General features: G+C 42.4%; 2 long non-coding RNA genes across 3 annotated transcripts; both read right to left on the bottom strand.

Moving 5' to 3' along the window:
* Window positions 1–1,200: 1,200 nt before the first annotated feature.
* On the bottom strand, window positions 1,201–12,235 carry LOC131995164 (uncharacterized). Of its 2 annotated transcripts, none has more exons than XR_009397223.1 (4): window positions 11,076–12,235; window positions 10,929–11,015; window positions 1,535–1,637; window positions 1,201–1,468 (listed from the first exon to the last, which is right to left on the bottom strand). It is a non-coding gene; the product is annotated as an uncharacterized LOC131995164 (long non-coding RNA). The 2 variants fall into 2 exon arrangements; XR_009397222.1 differs by having other exon boundaries at window positions 10,929–11,012; window positions 11,076–12,224.
* A 102-nt stretch (window positions 12,236–12,337) lies between these two features.
* LOC131995168 (uncharacterized) lies at window positions 12,338–13,694 on the bottom strand. Its single transcript, XR_009397224.1, has 2 exons — window positions 12,672–13,694; window positions 12,338–12,605 (listed from the first exon to the last, which is right to left on the bottom strand). It is a non-coding gene; the product is annotated as an uncharacterized LOC131995168 (long non-coding RNA).
* Window positions 13,695–14,147: the final 453 nt, after the last annotated feature.

The raw sequence follows: 14,147 nt of genomic DNA, 5'->3' as shown, positions 1-14,147 counted from the left end.
ATATGACATTCTGATACAAGCAGAGTATATCTCCCTAAGCCAGGGAACCAGTTGTTGCGTGGGCGGTGGGTGATACCCTAATGGGCGTATCAACTGGGAAACGGAGGACAGCGTTTGAGCCTCGTGGCCCTGCGAACAGATGATTCCGGCGGTTGGCAGTTGTAGGCCGGGCTATATTGCTCTATATGCGGCACGGGCTGGACCGGATTGATGGGTGATAAGGTGGAAAGTCGGGCGGCAGGGCATTGGGAGACATGGGGGCCTAATGGGGGTGATGCTTATTGAGAAGTCGTCGAATGTGCGGAGACCTATACAGACCGTGTAGGTCTGTGACTGACGATGGCATTCCTGGCCCTGCGGCCATTGGACACACACACACGCATAAGGGGACTGCGTGCTTTCTTATGCATGTATTGCGGAGGCGTGCTAGCTGGCGACTTTTTGCCGTTGTTTTTTTTTTGGCCACAGTTTCCATGCGACCCTTTGCTAGGAACTTGGCCGTCATCCCCTCTCCAGCCTATCCTTGTGGGCTGGCGTCTGATTTTTCGAGGAAGGGGGCCTGACCCAGTTTTGATGGGGTATTAAGATCTGTGCCTGGGATTATACCCAATGACAGATTGATTGCTGTGTTTCTTGTTTTTGTACACACAATTGCCATATTAGTGCCAGAGGAACATTTTGATATTATTTTTTTGATATGTAGTTTCTCGGCTGGGCAATTGTGTGTATTCTTTTTCGATGGCAATTGGCGGAAATGAAGTGTGGTCTGTGACAGCTGTGCGTGTGGCTTGCCACCCAATTCGAGACAGATGTTTTTAGTACAGCGGAGATGCCACCTAGTTAGGGTTACCATGACCTACTAGATTTTCCACCGCTGCGTTTTTGGACAGAATGGCGGCGATAGTTGTTGCTGTAATGATTTGCGAATAAATGGGAGAAATGGGAATTTATGGATGGAGGGAGAGATTGCAAAGGATGGGGAAGAGTGAGAGCGTCACTCGCAATGGGTTATAAAGGCTGCGACCGCAGCAGTGACCAACATTTTTGCTGAAGTGTTGAGTGTGCGCGAATCAGATCCAGGAAGGCAGACAGTTGAAGTTATTTTTTTTTAAAGAAAAGCGTTACCGTGTTAAACGTGTTACGGACAAAGACATTTTTTTTAACGAGAATAAAGACCCCATTGAAGTAAGGAGAAATAAATCAGTGTTCGGTCTATATTTATTATTTTGGGGAATTACCCTTTAATGTGAGTTATAAGTGTAAATATGTGAGTGATTGTTTTATCGGTACTGATGTTTCTTTTTTTTTGTCTCTCCATTCTGCTTGTGTGTAGTGTCCCAACAAAACCTATACTGGTTATTCCTGGTCTCCAACAGGCTCAGACGAGCGGAGGCCAGGGTGTTTTTTTTTGTTTCTCCCCGGATCCGATTCTTGGTCAAATCTGGATAAGTCCACCTTAAGAAGTAACCTATTTGTGAGAGAATCCAAATTAATGAGGCTGCCTGTGAGGTAATAAGATATAAGTGTAACTTACTGTCCAGGCTGGTGATCATAAGCTCTTTGCTGGAGCATAACCGCCTAAGATCGGGTTGCCAGAAGTACCCTCAGGCTCCACTGGGTACGTTATCGCGCCAACACTATAAGAAAAAGAAAAATAATTTTAATTATAATTGATAAAACAGAAGTTCATAAAGATAACTAGGTTAAGTTTTTTTTGTGTATGTTGTTTTGTGCCATCAACGTGTCTTGTATACGAGGTTTCTTTTTTGGGTTAATATATATATATTGTAAGGGTTATTAATACCAGGTCTTTTATTAATTTTTTTTTTGTGAGTGTAGGATTTGGGTGTAGTTTTGCTAAATATCCTAGATTCAGAAGTAAAATTTTTGGTTCTGTTTGGATCGGAAAAACGTACGATTCCCACGACTGTTAAGAGAGCTCTTTTAGGTAGTCTATTAGAAACCATTTGCGAGCCATTAAAGGGCTGGATAATCGATCTAGGTTATTGTGTGCAGAAAAGCAGCAAATCTGAGTCAGTGGCTCACATCTAATTATTACCCCTCATCTGGTGTTAGTGACTTAGTTTTTGCGTCTTGTCCAGATATTTTTAGAGAAAATTAGACGAAAATTTGTAGGTTAAGGATTATATATGTAACTCGTTTATTTTTATCTTTTCTTCTATTATAATAAATGTGAATATGTTTATATAATTGTTTTTAAAAACCAAAAATGATGTGCTAATACTTTTTCGTGAGTGGGGAAACTGAATGCGATAGGTATGTGAAGTGATTATGTGGATTTTGGGGTCCTTATAACATTACTGTCACAGGAATTTAAGGACCATGGTAGGGAGGGCGAAGTGTGGGAGCGGAACACCAAGCTCCTGCCGTAGAAGAGTGTGTGAAGTGTGTTTATGATCGTTTTTTTTTTGTTTTATATGTCGAGATCAGAAAACATTATTGTTCGTCCCTTGGACTAGAGTTGGCGGGTTGGAATCCTCCCCGAGAGTGAACCGAGAGCTGCGGGCGGCCACTTTAGTGCCGAACAAACAGGGCCGTAACAGTATGGCGCCCAAACTTAAATGAACGCCCAAACCATTGAGAATGGAAGGATAAAATGCCGCGAGCAATGGCGTCAGTAAATGGCGCACTTTAGTGACGTGTTCACTTCAATGGCGGCTGGTCAATGGCATAGGCGGCGATATAATGAAGTGTAGTAACAACGAGACACTTGACAATAGCCTATAGGGTTCAATAGATACAAGAGGGTTATCGCATTTTCAATTATCTTGCTGATATTGCTGCCACAATTTGGATTTGAATTGGGATTGAGTGCAATATTAGGTATAGGTAGGTTGTAAATTAGGATAATTCTCTCCAGATTACCTAGGGTCAGTGCAATAGCTTGTTTCGTCTATTTTGTAACAAAGATTTGTATTGTGTATGACCTGTGTAGTATGTCCATAGTTTTGTTTTGCAGTGTCCATAGTGACGGAATGTTAAGTGTAGGGAAAAGTGCAATAGCTGACGTAATTCTGATACGAGATATGTTGTGGATTGCGAGTTACCTACAATCGCGAGATCTTTTGGCTTAATAAGATATTGAGCAAGACTGCCGCGGTAACAGTTCCAATAGTTTGTATTTGAATTTTAGTGATTAACGTCCAATCTATCAACACACTCTTTTAGGCCCAATCTGGGGCACTTAAGGAACATAGAGAGAGAGAGAAGACCATTCCACCACACAACCTTGAAAATATGCATTCAGTAAACCTCCTCGAATATTTTATATTAATCAAAAAAAAAAAAAAAAAAAAAAAAAAAAAAAAAAAGTTTTAGTTATTTGCTGGTTTTATTTTTCTATTTTAGTGTTTTACTTATATTAACCATCACATTTTATATATATATATATATCTTTATTTTTTTTATTTTTTTTTTGTTTTTGTATTTATTAATTTATTATTTTTTTTTACAGACTTTTTTTTAATTTATTTTTTTTATATTTATTTTTTTTTATATTTATTTTTTTTATATTTGTTTTCTTATATTTATGTTTTTGTATTTATTCATTTTTTTATATTTATATTTGTACTAACACCGTTCTTTATCATTGATATTAATAATATTTTTTTTTATTTTAGTATAAGACAACTAGTAAATATTTCATTTTTTGTGTTTTCATTATATTTATGTTTAGAGAATAATTGAGTGATTTTTTTTTTTTTTTTCTCAATTTTTTTTACTTGACCGATTCTTTTATAGAGCAATACTTTCGTTCCCAAAAGCTGTATTTCCTGCTGATGAGTGAATACACAGAGGGGAAAAGAATAAGCAAAAGAAATCGACTTTTGGCATTCGATAGGAGTAGGGTATCACTTCAGAAAGAACCCAAATACGTGAAAGGTATTGACGGCGGGAGGATGCCTGGCCCACAGGACGTAGACCCGTCAATAATAGATATGTCGCATAGTATTAATATTCCATTTCAACCCGCAGGCAGGTCAGCAGGTGTTGTTCCTATGGACGTTGCTGGAAATCCTCAGGGAGCGGCAGCTATGGGGGGCCATTCGGAGGATATAGCTCAGATGATTCGCGGGATGGTGATTGAAACTGTGAAAGACTCACAGCACGATTTGAGAGGCCTGGTACAAGAGGGCATAAGTAGAGAGATGGAAAAGGTTAATGCGGCTATAGGCAAACTTGGGGATGCGGTCAACAATTTGACCACTGTAAGAGCAAACATAGGGCTTCATGAGGCTAATGGGAGGGATGCATCGGGAAAGTGCCCGGGTCGTCAACTGCCTTCGCCCCCGAACTATCAAAGTGATAGCGCGCCTGGTAGTGCACAAAATCATGTGGTACCGAACATCTGTCAAACGGGGCCTAACAGGGGCATCAAGGTGGAGCGTTTTGGCTTGAACTTTACAGGCAACCCTAATGGAATGTCTGTGGACGATTTTATCTACAGACTAGAGTATTTCCAAAAGCATTACAAGCTGGCATGGGAGGAAATTATGGATGAGGTGCATATTCTCTTATCAGGACCAGCTCTAGACTGGTTCTGGTTACAGCAGCGGAACAATGCAGTTACCGACTGGCCATCATTGAGGCACGCCCTAACTGAAAGGTACAGAACTAGGCGTTCTTGCTTCGAGGAAATGCGAGATATTTTAGAGAGAAAACAAATGCCAGGGGAGAGTATAGACGCATTTTTCCATGATATAAACCTGATGCGATCTAAACTGGAACGACCCGTATCGGAATACGAGATGATTGGACTGGCAAAAAGGAATTTAAGGAAATCTCTTTCTAGCATCGTATATTCGATGCCGGTGTCTTCTTTAGAACAGCTTCGAATAGAGTGCTTAGAAATTGAGAAGACCTTCTTTAAAAAGGACCATGGTTTTGTCCCTCTGCCAATAAATAGACAAGTGCGAGTTAGCGAGGTTTTGGAAGTTAACGACCACTACGAGGAGCAAAATCCACAGGAGATGATCGAGGAAGTCGCAGCCGTAGGCTCTGCAATAGTCTGCTGGAACTGTCAAACCCCAGGCCACACGTTTAGGGATTGCCCGGCAACACAACGCAACCTCTTCTGCTTTAGATGCGGTAAACCGAACACCATAAGTCCAAAATGCGCGAATTGCCGGGCGGGAAACGCGAAGAAGAACCTGGTTGCAGCGGGGAACCAACGTTCCGTGGAACAGCCCGCAATACCCCAAGCGAAATAGAGTGCGGCGCACCCGGATATCAGTCGGCCCGCCACTATCTACCACTAGAAGTAAGACGACGCAACTACGAAGTCGTGAGAAACAGGATTTTTGGAAATGAGACTTGGGAAAGCCCCATGTCGATAGTAAAAGAAAATGATGAAATTGTAGAAAATCGGAAGAAATTAAGTAAGAGAATCATAAAACTAAGAGAACGCCAAAAGGAAAATAAAAAGGTTAAAAGATCGATCTGTGAGGCCCTATCCAGATTCGTTAGTAAATCGGACCCAAGACCCTACGCCATTGTGGCCATAGGAAATAGAGAGATAAGGGGGCTACTAGATTCTGGAGCCTCAGTAAGCCTATTAGGTTATGGATGCCGGGAGTTAGTCCAAGACTTAGGAATGAAATTAACGAGTTATTACTCAAACATAAGAACGGCGTCTGGACAACCCCACCGGATTCTGGGGAAAGTTTTCGTTAATATGAAATACAAAGGAGACGAGAAAGAAATCTGTCTATACTTGTGTCCAGATCTAGAACAGCCATTGTACCTGGGGGTAGATTTCTGGAGAGCTTTTGAATTAGCTCCAGAAATTTTTGGCCTAGAGGAAATCAGTATAGAACTGCAGAGCAAGATTCGTGGGCAGTCGAGCCAAGAGAACACAGATATGCATGAGCTGTCCTCAGAGCAGCAGAAAAAACTAGAAGAGGTCGTGCGAAAGTTTCCGACCTTCGAGGAGAACGGACTGGGGTGTACCACACTGGAAAAACATGCAATCAAATTGATAGAAGGTGCAACTCCAGTTAAGGACAAGCATTATCCTTTGTCGCCGGCGGTCCAGGAAATTGTCTACAAAGAGATAGACAACATGCTTGCGTTGAAAGTAATAGAGGAAAGCGACGGGCCGTGGAGCAATAGAACGACTGTAGTCCGGAAACCCGGGAAAAACAGGTTCTGTCTGGACGCCCGTAAGCTTAACGCACTCACGATCAAGGACGCATATCCTTTGCAGAACATTGACGGCATTCTAAGCAGGATAGATCAAACCTATTTTATAAGTAGCGTCGACCTGAAGTACGCATTTTGGCAAATTGAGTTAGAAGAAGAGGCCAAGCCATATACTGCCTTCACCGTACCAGGTCGACCACTTTATCAATTTAGGGTAATGCCGTTCGGATTATGCAACGCAGCTCAACGCCTTTGCCGATTAATGGACCAAGTCATACCCGCTCGTCTCAAGTCCAACGTTTTTATATACCTCGATGACTTATTGATTATAGCCGATGATTTCAACACTCATATACGCATACTGGGGGACGTGGCAGATTGTCTACAAAAAGCTAATCTCACCATAGGGCTAAAGAAATCTCGATTTTGCTTTCGAGAGTTAAAGTATCTAGGATTCATAATAGGTGGGGGAATGTTGAAGACAGACCCGGAAAAGGTCAAAGCTATACAAGATATACGCCTACCCAGATCGCCCAGAGAAGTGCGCAGTTTTCTGGGTACAGCCGGCTGGTATAGACGATTCATCAAAGATTTCGCATCTATATCAGCCGCGCTGACGGATACGCTGAAGAAGGGTCAGAAATTCTCATTGACTCCAAGATCGGTAGAGGCATTCGAAACACTGAAACGTGCGTTGATCTCGGCTCCCGTGCTGAAACATCCCGATTTTGGGAAGGAATTTTTTATTCAATGCGATGCCTCTGACAGCGGCATCGGAGCAGTATTGTTTCAAAGGAATGAGAACGGAGAAGAAAATCCGATCGCCTTCTATTCACAAAAGCTTAATTCCTGTCAAAAGAATTATTCAGTGACAGAAAAAGAGTGTCTCGCGGCAGTTTTAGCGGTTAAAAGATTCCGTCCCTATGTTGAGTTAATGAAATTCACTGTCATCACCGACCACGCCAGCCTGAAGTGGCTAATGTCACTTAAAGATTTAAGTGGGAGATTGGCTAGGTGGTCCTTGCAGCTGCAAGCCTATGATTTTTCAATCGAGCATCGAAAGGGCGCGGACAATGTAGTTGCCGACACTCTTTCAAGGATGCCAATAAACGGCAAGTTGGAAATAGAAGAGGTGGATGTCGAAGACTGCCTTGACTTCGAAACTAATGCCTTTGAAAGCGAGGGATATAAGGAAATCCGGGAAACAATTGCAAACAACTTGGAAAGACTCCCCGATCTGAAGGTAGATGGCCAGAAAATTTATAAACGGATTAAGAGCAATGATGACGGCGTCGGAGAATTTGAATGGAAGCTGTGGATACCCGACGATATTACCTATGTACTTATAGAAAAGGCGCATGATAACTTAACTTCAGGGCATGGAGGCATAGCCAAGACCTTAAGTAGGTTGAGAACATTATATTATTGGCCTAAAATGGCAAGTCAAGTTCGCCAGTACATACGAAACTGCCAAACATGTAAAGAGACGAAACCAACAAATCAAATTCTACATCCCGAAATCGGAAACGAAGTGGTGACGGAAAGACCTTTCCAGAAACTATATATAGATTTTCTGGGGAAGTACCCAAGATCAAAGAAGGGAAACGCATATATTTTCATAGTCGTAGACCATTTCACCAAATTCACATTTCTCTGTGCCATGAAGGAGGCCACGACTCAGAATGTGATTCAGTTCATGGTCCACGAGATCTTCCACAAATTTGGCGTACCTGAAACTCTTCATAGTGATAATGGGAAGCAGTTTACAGCCAAGGCATTCGAGGAGATGATCGCAGCTTACAAGATAAACCATATAAAGACCGCGGTGTACTCACCTCAATCTAATGCGGCTGAACGGGTTAATCAGTCAGTTTTGGCCGCTATTAGGACTTATGTTGAGAAGGACCACCGAGATTGGGATTTATACCTCTCGGAAATTGAATGTGCCCTTCGAACGGCAGTCCATTCCGCTACAGGTGTGAACCCGTTTTTTGCTCTCTTCGGCTTTAATATGTTCACCAGTGGGTCAGACTATAAACTTGCCCGGAAATTACAGTCCCTAGCCGACCACCAGATTGTGCAGTTGCAGAAAGGAGATAAGCTGTCTCTCCTGAGAGAGTCTATAAGAGAAAATATGCATAAGGCCTACGAAACAAGTGCGAAGAGGTATAACAAAAAGGCACGAGTCGTGAAGTTTACTCCAGGGCAAGAGGTATATCGCCGCAACCATGCCTTGTCCGATTTCAGGAATAACATAAATGCGAAATTTTCCAAGAAATTTCTTAGATGCCGAATAAGGAAGCCAGTGGGCAATAATATGTATGAGCTAGAGACCCTACAGGGCAGACCTTTGGGTTGCCATCACGCCAAAGACATAAAGATTTAAGATAAGTGCAATAAGACTGTGATAACGATCCCGAAGTGCAATAGAGGTTTAGTGGAAGTTTTCGTCCTATATGTGTGAAAGTGATTGTTATTAAATGTCTTGTGAGGATACGACGTTTGCCAATGCGGAGATAGGTTCAGACATTGCGAGAAAGTTACCATATTTTGTGAGATATTTGTGATATTCGATAATGGGCTTCTATATTACATTAACGGAGATGAGATGGAAGTAAACTCACTGGATTCAGACTGCTTGTGGCCGTAGAGTTGGACGCGACTGCACATGGAGTCTTGAGACATTACCAGCATCGGTGGTGCAACCCGGACCCGTAAATGGTGCTTTGACCTACGGAGGTTACTTTAGGCCACAGGGTACTGTTCAGATGTCAACCGATTAGCGAAGCAAACTGAATCAGTGAATTACCGAATAGACTTGAGCCCGGCTTGCGAGATCTCAGGGTGTGGGAATTCCCCACGTTGAGAGAGCATAACACGCAAGCAGTAATGATAGAGGAGGACAGGAGGGGAAACGACTATGGCCGCAGCGGGCAAACGGGACAAGGAAAAAGGTTAATTATAGTGTTAGTGAGGCCATTGCGAATAGATTGGGGGTTATGATATTACGTTTGTCTTACCCTTATATATTACCATTTGGATTGGGTGTTTTTGATCACTATCTTCTGGGTGTTTGTTTTTGTGTTGATAGTGTTTCTGGGTATGAATTCAGCCCACTTATGTCGGGAATTGCTTGGCAAGATTTCGCAGAAAGTCTGTGTAGGTGTATGTGTCATTTGCCATCCCAATGAATGGTGGAGTGCACATGAGGGATATGGGTCGACTATGGATGGCCACCGAACTTCGGTTGCGTTGCCAACGGCCGAATGTGTTATAGAGATTTTCATTTCTATATTGTATGGAATACTTTTTTACAGTTTTTAGTAGTGGAAATACTTTGATTGAATGAGATTATCAAAAATTACCGACTTTTTGCTTCACTTTTATACCGTCTGGCAAGCAGCCATAGGAGTTGCAGTTTGCCCATTGTTTTGCACAACGAATTTAACCGACGAGTGTAGTTGTCCCATTTATCAGTTGGGTTCAAGGTAGAAGATTAAGGTTGAGCAGTCAATTATTTTTGCATGTGCCATGACCGGTGTGGCAACAGAGAGCACTGACTTAGTACACTCCAGGTTTTTTTTTACTGGAAAGGTATGCGACAGACCTGAAGTTTTATGGCAAGTGGTGGCTTGATGGCTCATGTATTCTATCTTGGTATTTTCTTTTAAGGATGCTTCATTCTGACTAAGATCTCGTTTTGTGATGTTATATATGTATAATTACCAGTTACCGGGAATTACATGATTGTAAATACTAGCATTTATCCCGGCCCACTTCGCTACCCCTTCTTTAGTAGTACTTTCGTTTTAGTGTTAGACTTTCGAAAGACCATGTGGTCACCCTATTTATAAAATTATGAAGTCTTGTCGTATTTTGAGCATGAGATTTCAGAAATCTATCCACTTCCGTAAGGAACTTACCAAATAGTACTAAGAACAAGGATATTTTCATTAACCACTTTGGTATTACTTTCCAGGATGTTTTGACAGTTTTTTTTTTCGGTCGGGGAAGGAAATGAAGATGTGAATATAGCCCAGTTTTGGGTGGCTCTAGGTCGATCAGTAAAAAAGGAAGAAAAAAAAAAAAGAAAGGAATGTACCAGTTGTAAGAGAGTCCTTTAGGCATCAAACACATATTTCCTGGTTGTGCCTACATGTCAAATTTCAGGACTTGCTCAATCCGCTGGAAGGTACGAGAGGGGGGTAAACTTTCTCCAGTTTCCGATAATATTTTTCATATTTTTTCTATCTACCACCTGTATTTCACGACAACGATCATTTGAGCCAAATTTCGGAGTTCTAGCCCTAACCGATCGCACTATGCAGAGCTCACAGGATTCTTACCCTTTTGGTACTTTTCAGTACCCCATTTACTCTTTCAATTGATGCTGCTAGGGTGTGCCTAGGTATCGAAATTCAAAGCTCTGGCTCATTTGACGAAGAAGGGGCAAGAGTACAAGCTGCGGTGGTTGACGTTCTATTCCTCCCGCTTCCGGTACGATTTTTTTTGATCGGATGCTATGTTTTTTTTTAAGACGTCTTTAATTTTAGCCCGGAACCATGATTCTGGCCAAGACATACTTACACAGGTAGTGTGACGCGGACAGTTGAGTACGATTTTTTTTCGTGAGTACACTATCTATCAACGAGCTTTCATGTCGGTTGGCTGTGTGTGTGTGGTATAGTGATGGGCCATGACACACGGGCTGGACTACGCCCTGTTGGGGGACTGGGCCTTGGTAGGGATATCGAGGGAGGACTTACCTGTGAATGGGTACTGTTGACCGGGATGGGAGATCATCTATGCGGGGGGGCGATGGATAGGATGGCTAGTGAGATTCCCATGTTCTGCTGGAAGGGAATGAATCCAGATTAGGGGGAGTTTTGACAGATGAATGGGACCAGACTCACCTAGGTTGACTCACGGGTGGCTTTGGCCCGCATACGTTTATCCTGTCTAGCCGTGTATTGCACTAACCCGCACATCGCCGTTTCCATCATACAATATGAGGAAGCGTCGAAGTTTTGTTGCGTGGGCGGTGGGTGATACCCTAATGGGCGTATCAACTGGGAAACGGAGGACAGCGTTTGAGCCTCGTGGCCCTGCGAACAGATGATTCCGGCGGTTGGCAGTTGTAGGCCGGGCTATATTGCTCTATATGCGGCACGGGCTGGACCGGATTGATGGGTGATAAGGTGGAAAGTCGGGCGGCAGGGCATTGGGAGACATGGGGGCCTAATGGGGGTGATGCTTATTGAGAAGTCGTCGAATGTGCGGAGACCTATACAGACCGTGTAGGTCTGTGACTGACGATGGCATTCCTGGCCCTGCGGCCATTGGACACACACACACGCATAAGGGGACTGCGTGCTTTCTTATGCATGTATTGCGGAGGCGTGCTAGCTGGCGACTTTTTGCCGTTGTTTTTTTTTTGGCCACAGTTTCCATGCGACCCTTTGCTAGGAACTTGGCCGTCATCCCCTCTCCAGCCTATCCTTGTGGGCTGGCGTCTGATTTTTCGAGGAAGGGGGCCTGACCCAGTTTTGATGGGGTATTAAGATCTGTGCCTGGGATTATACCCAATGACAGATTGATTGCTGTGTTTCTTGTTTTTGTACACACAATTGCCATATTAGTGCCAGAGGAACATTTTGATATTATTTTTTGATATGTAGTTTCTCGGCTGGGCAATTGTGTGTATTCTTTTTCGATGGCAATTGGCGGAAATGAAGTGTGGTCTGTGACAGCTGTGCGTGTGGCTTGCCACCCAATTCGAGACAGATGTTTTTAGTACAGCGGAGATGCCACCTAGTTAGGGTTACCATGACCTACTAGATTTTCCACCGCTGCGTTTTTGGACAGAATGGCGGCGATAGTTGTTGCTGTAATGATTTGCGAATAAATGGGAGAAATGGGAATTTATGGATGGAGGGAGAGATTGCAAAGGATGGGGAAGAGTGAGAGCGTCACTCGCAATGGGTTATAAAGGCTGCGACCGCAGCAGTGACCAACATTTTTGCTGAAGTGTTGAGTGTGCGCGAATCAGATCCAGGAAGGCAGACAGTTGAAGTTATTTTTTTTTAAAGAAAAGCGTTACCGTGTTAAACGTGTTACGGACAAAGACATTTTTTTTAACGAGAATAAAGACCCCATTGAATTAAGGAGAAATAAATCAGTGTTCGGTCTATATTTATTATTTTGGGGAATTACCCTTTAATGTGAGTTATAAGTGTAAATATGTGAGTGATTGTTTTATCGGTACTGATGTTTCTTTTTTTTTGTCTCTCCATTCTGCTTGTGTGTAGTGTCCCAACAAAACCTATACTGGTTATTCCTGGTCTCCAACAGGCTCAGACGAGCGGAGGCCAGGGTGTTTTTTTTTGTTTCTCCCCGGATCCGATTCTTGGTCAAATCTGGATAAGTCCACCTTAAGAAGTAACCTATTTGTGAGAGAATCCAAATTAATGAGGCTGCCTGTGAGGTAATAAGATATAAGTGTAACTTACTGTCCAGGCTGGTGATCATAAGCTCTTTGCTGGAGCATAACCGCCTAAGATCGGGTTGCCAGAAGTACCCTCAGGCTCCACTGGGTACGTTATCGCGCCAACACTATAAGAAAAAGAAAAATAATTTTAATTATAATTGATAAAACAGAAGTTCATAAAGATAACTAGGTTAAGTTTTTTTTGTGTATGTTGTTTTGTGCCATCAACGTGTCTTGTATACGAGGTTTCTTTTTTGGGTTAATATATATATATTGTAAGGGTTATTAATACCAGGTCTTTTATTAATTTTTTTTTTGTGAGTGTAGGATTTGGGTGTAGTTTTGCTAAATATCCTAGATTCAGAAGTAAAATTTTTGGTTCTGTTTGGATCGGAAAAACGTACGATTCCCACGACTGTTAAGAGAGCTCTTTTAGGTAGTCTATTAGAAACCATTTGCGAGCCATTAAAGGGCTGGATAATCGATCTAGGTTATTGTGTGCAGAAAAGCAGCAAATCTGAGTCAGTGGCTCACATCTAATTATTACCCCTCATCTGGTGTTAGTGACTTAGTTTTTGCGTCTTGTCCAGATATTTTTAGAGAAAATTAGACGAAAATTTGTAGGTTAAGGATTATATATGTAACTCGTTTATTTTTATCTTTTCTTCTATTATAATAAATGTGAATATGTTTATATAATTGTTTTTAAAAACCAAAAATGATGTGCTAATACTTTTTCGTGAGTGGGGAAACTGAATGCGATAGGTATGTGAAGTGATTATGTGGATTTTGGGGTCCTTATAACATTACTGTCACAGGAATTTAAGGACCATGGTAGGGAGGGCGAAGTGTGGGAGCGGAACACCAAGCTCCTGCCGTAGAAGAGTGTGTGAAGTGTGTTTATGATCGTTTTTTTTTTGTTTTATATGTCGAGATCAGAAAACATTATTGTTCGTCCCTTGGACTAGAGTTGGCGGGTTGGAATCCTCCCCGAGAGTGAACCGAGAGCTGCGGGCGGCCACTTTAGTGCCGAACAAACAGGGCCGTAACACAGTCACAGCTTGTAATTCAACCGGTGATACATCGTCAGGGCTTGGCGACTTAAAGGAGTCGAAACTTCTTATCGGACACAATTTCCCTAACAGCCTCAACGAATGTTTGTTGTTTGTTGGAGAATTTCCGGGGAAATATGTATTAAAAAGGAGTTCTAGTATTTCCTCACTAGACATTGTCCATACATTCTCAGACTTCTGGATATACCCCACCGTAATAGGTCTCGAGGACAGAATCTTCCTTAGCCTAGAGACCTCAGATGTATCCTCCACAGAGCTGCAGAATTCTACCCAGGATTTGTTCTGAGCCTTTCTAAGCTAGCCCTTATATTTTCTTAGCTCAGCCTTATAGATGTGCCAATGGTGTGGTGCTCTTGTGGCTTTTGCTCCAACACTTCCCAGTCGCATATTCTTCCACTTATATCTTCTGATACAAAGGTAATATC

This window comes from Stomoxys calcitrans, chromosome 1 (assembly GCF_963082655.1).
Source record: "Stomoxys calcitrans chromosome 1, idStoCalc2.1, whole genome shotgun sequence".
Classification (NCBI taxonomy): Eukaryota; Metazoa; Arthropoda; class Insecta; order Diptera; family Muscidae; genus Stomoxys; species Stomoxys calcitrans.
The sequence above is the reverse complement of the archived record's forward strand: the minus strand, read 5'-3'. Positions and strand labels throughout refer to the sequence as shown.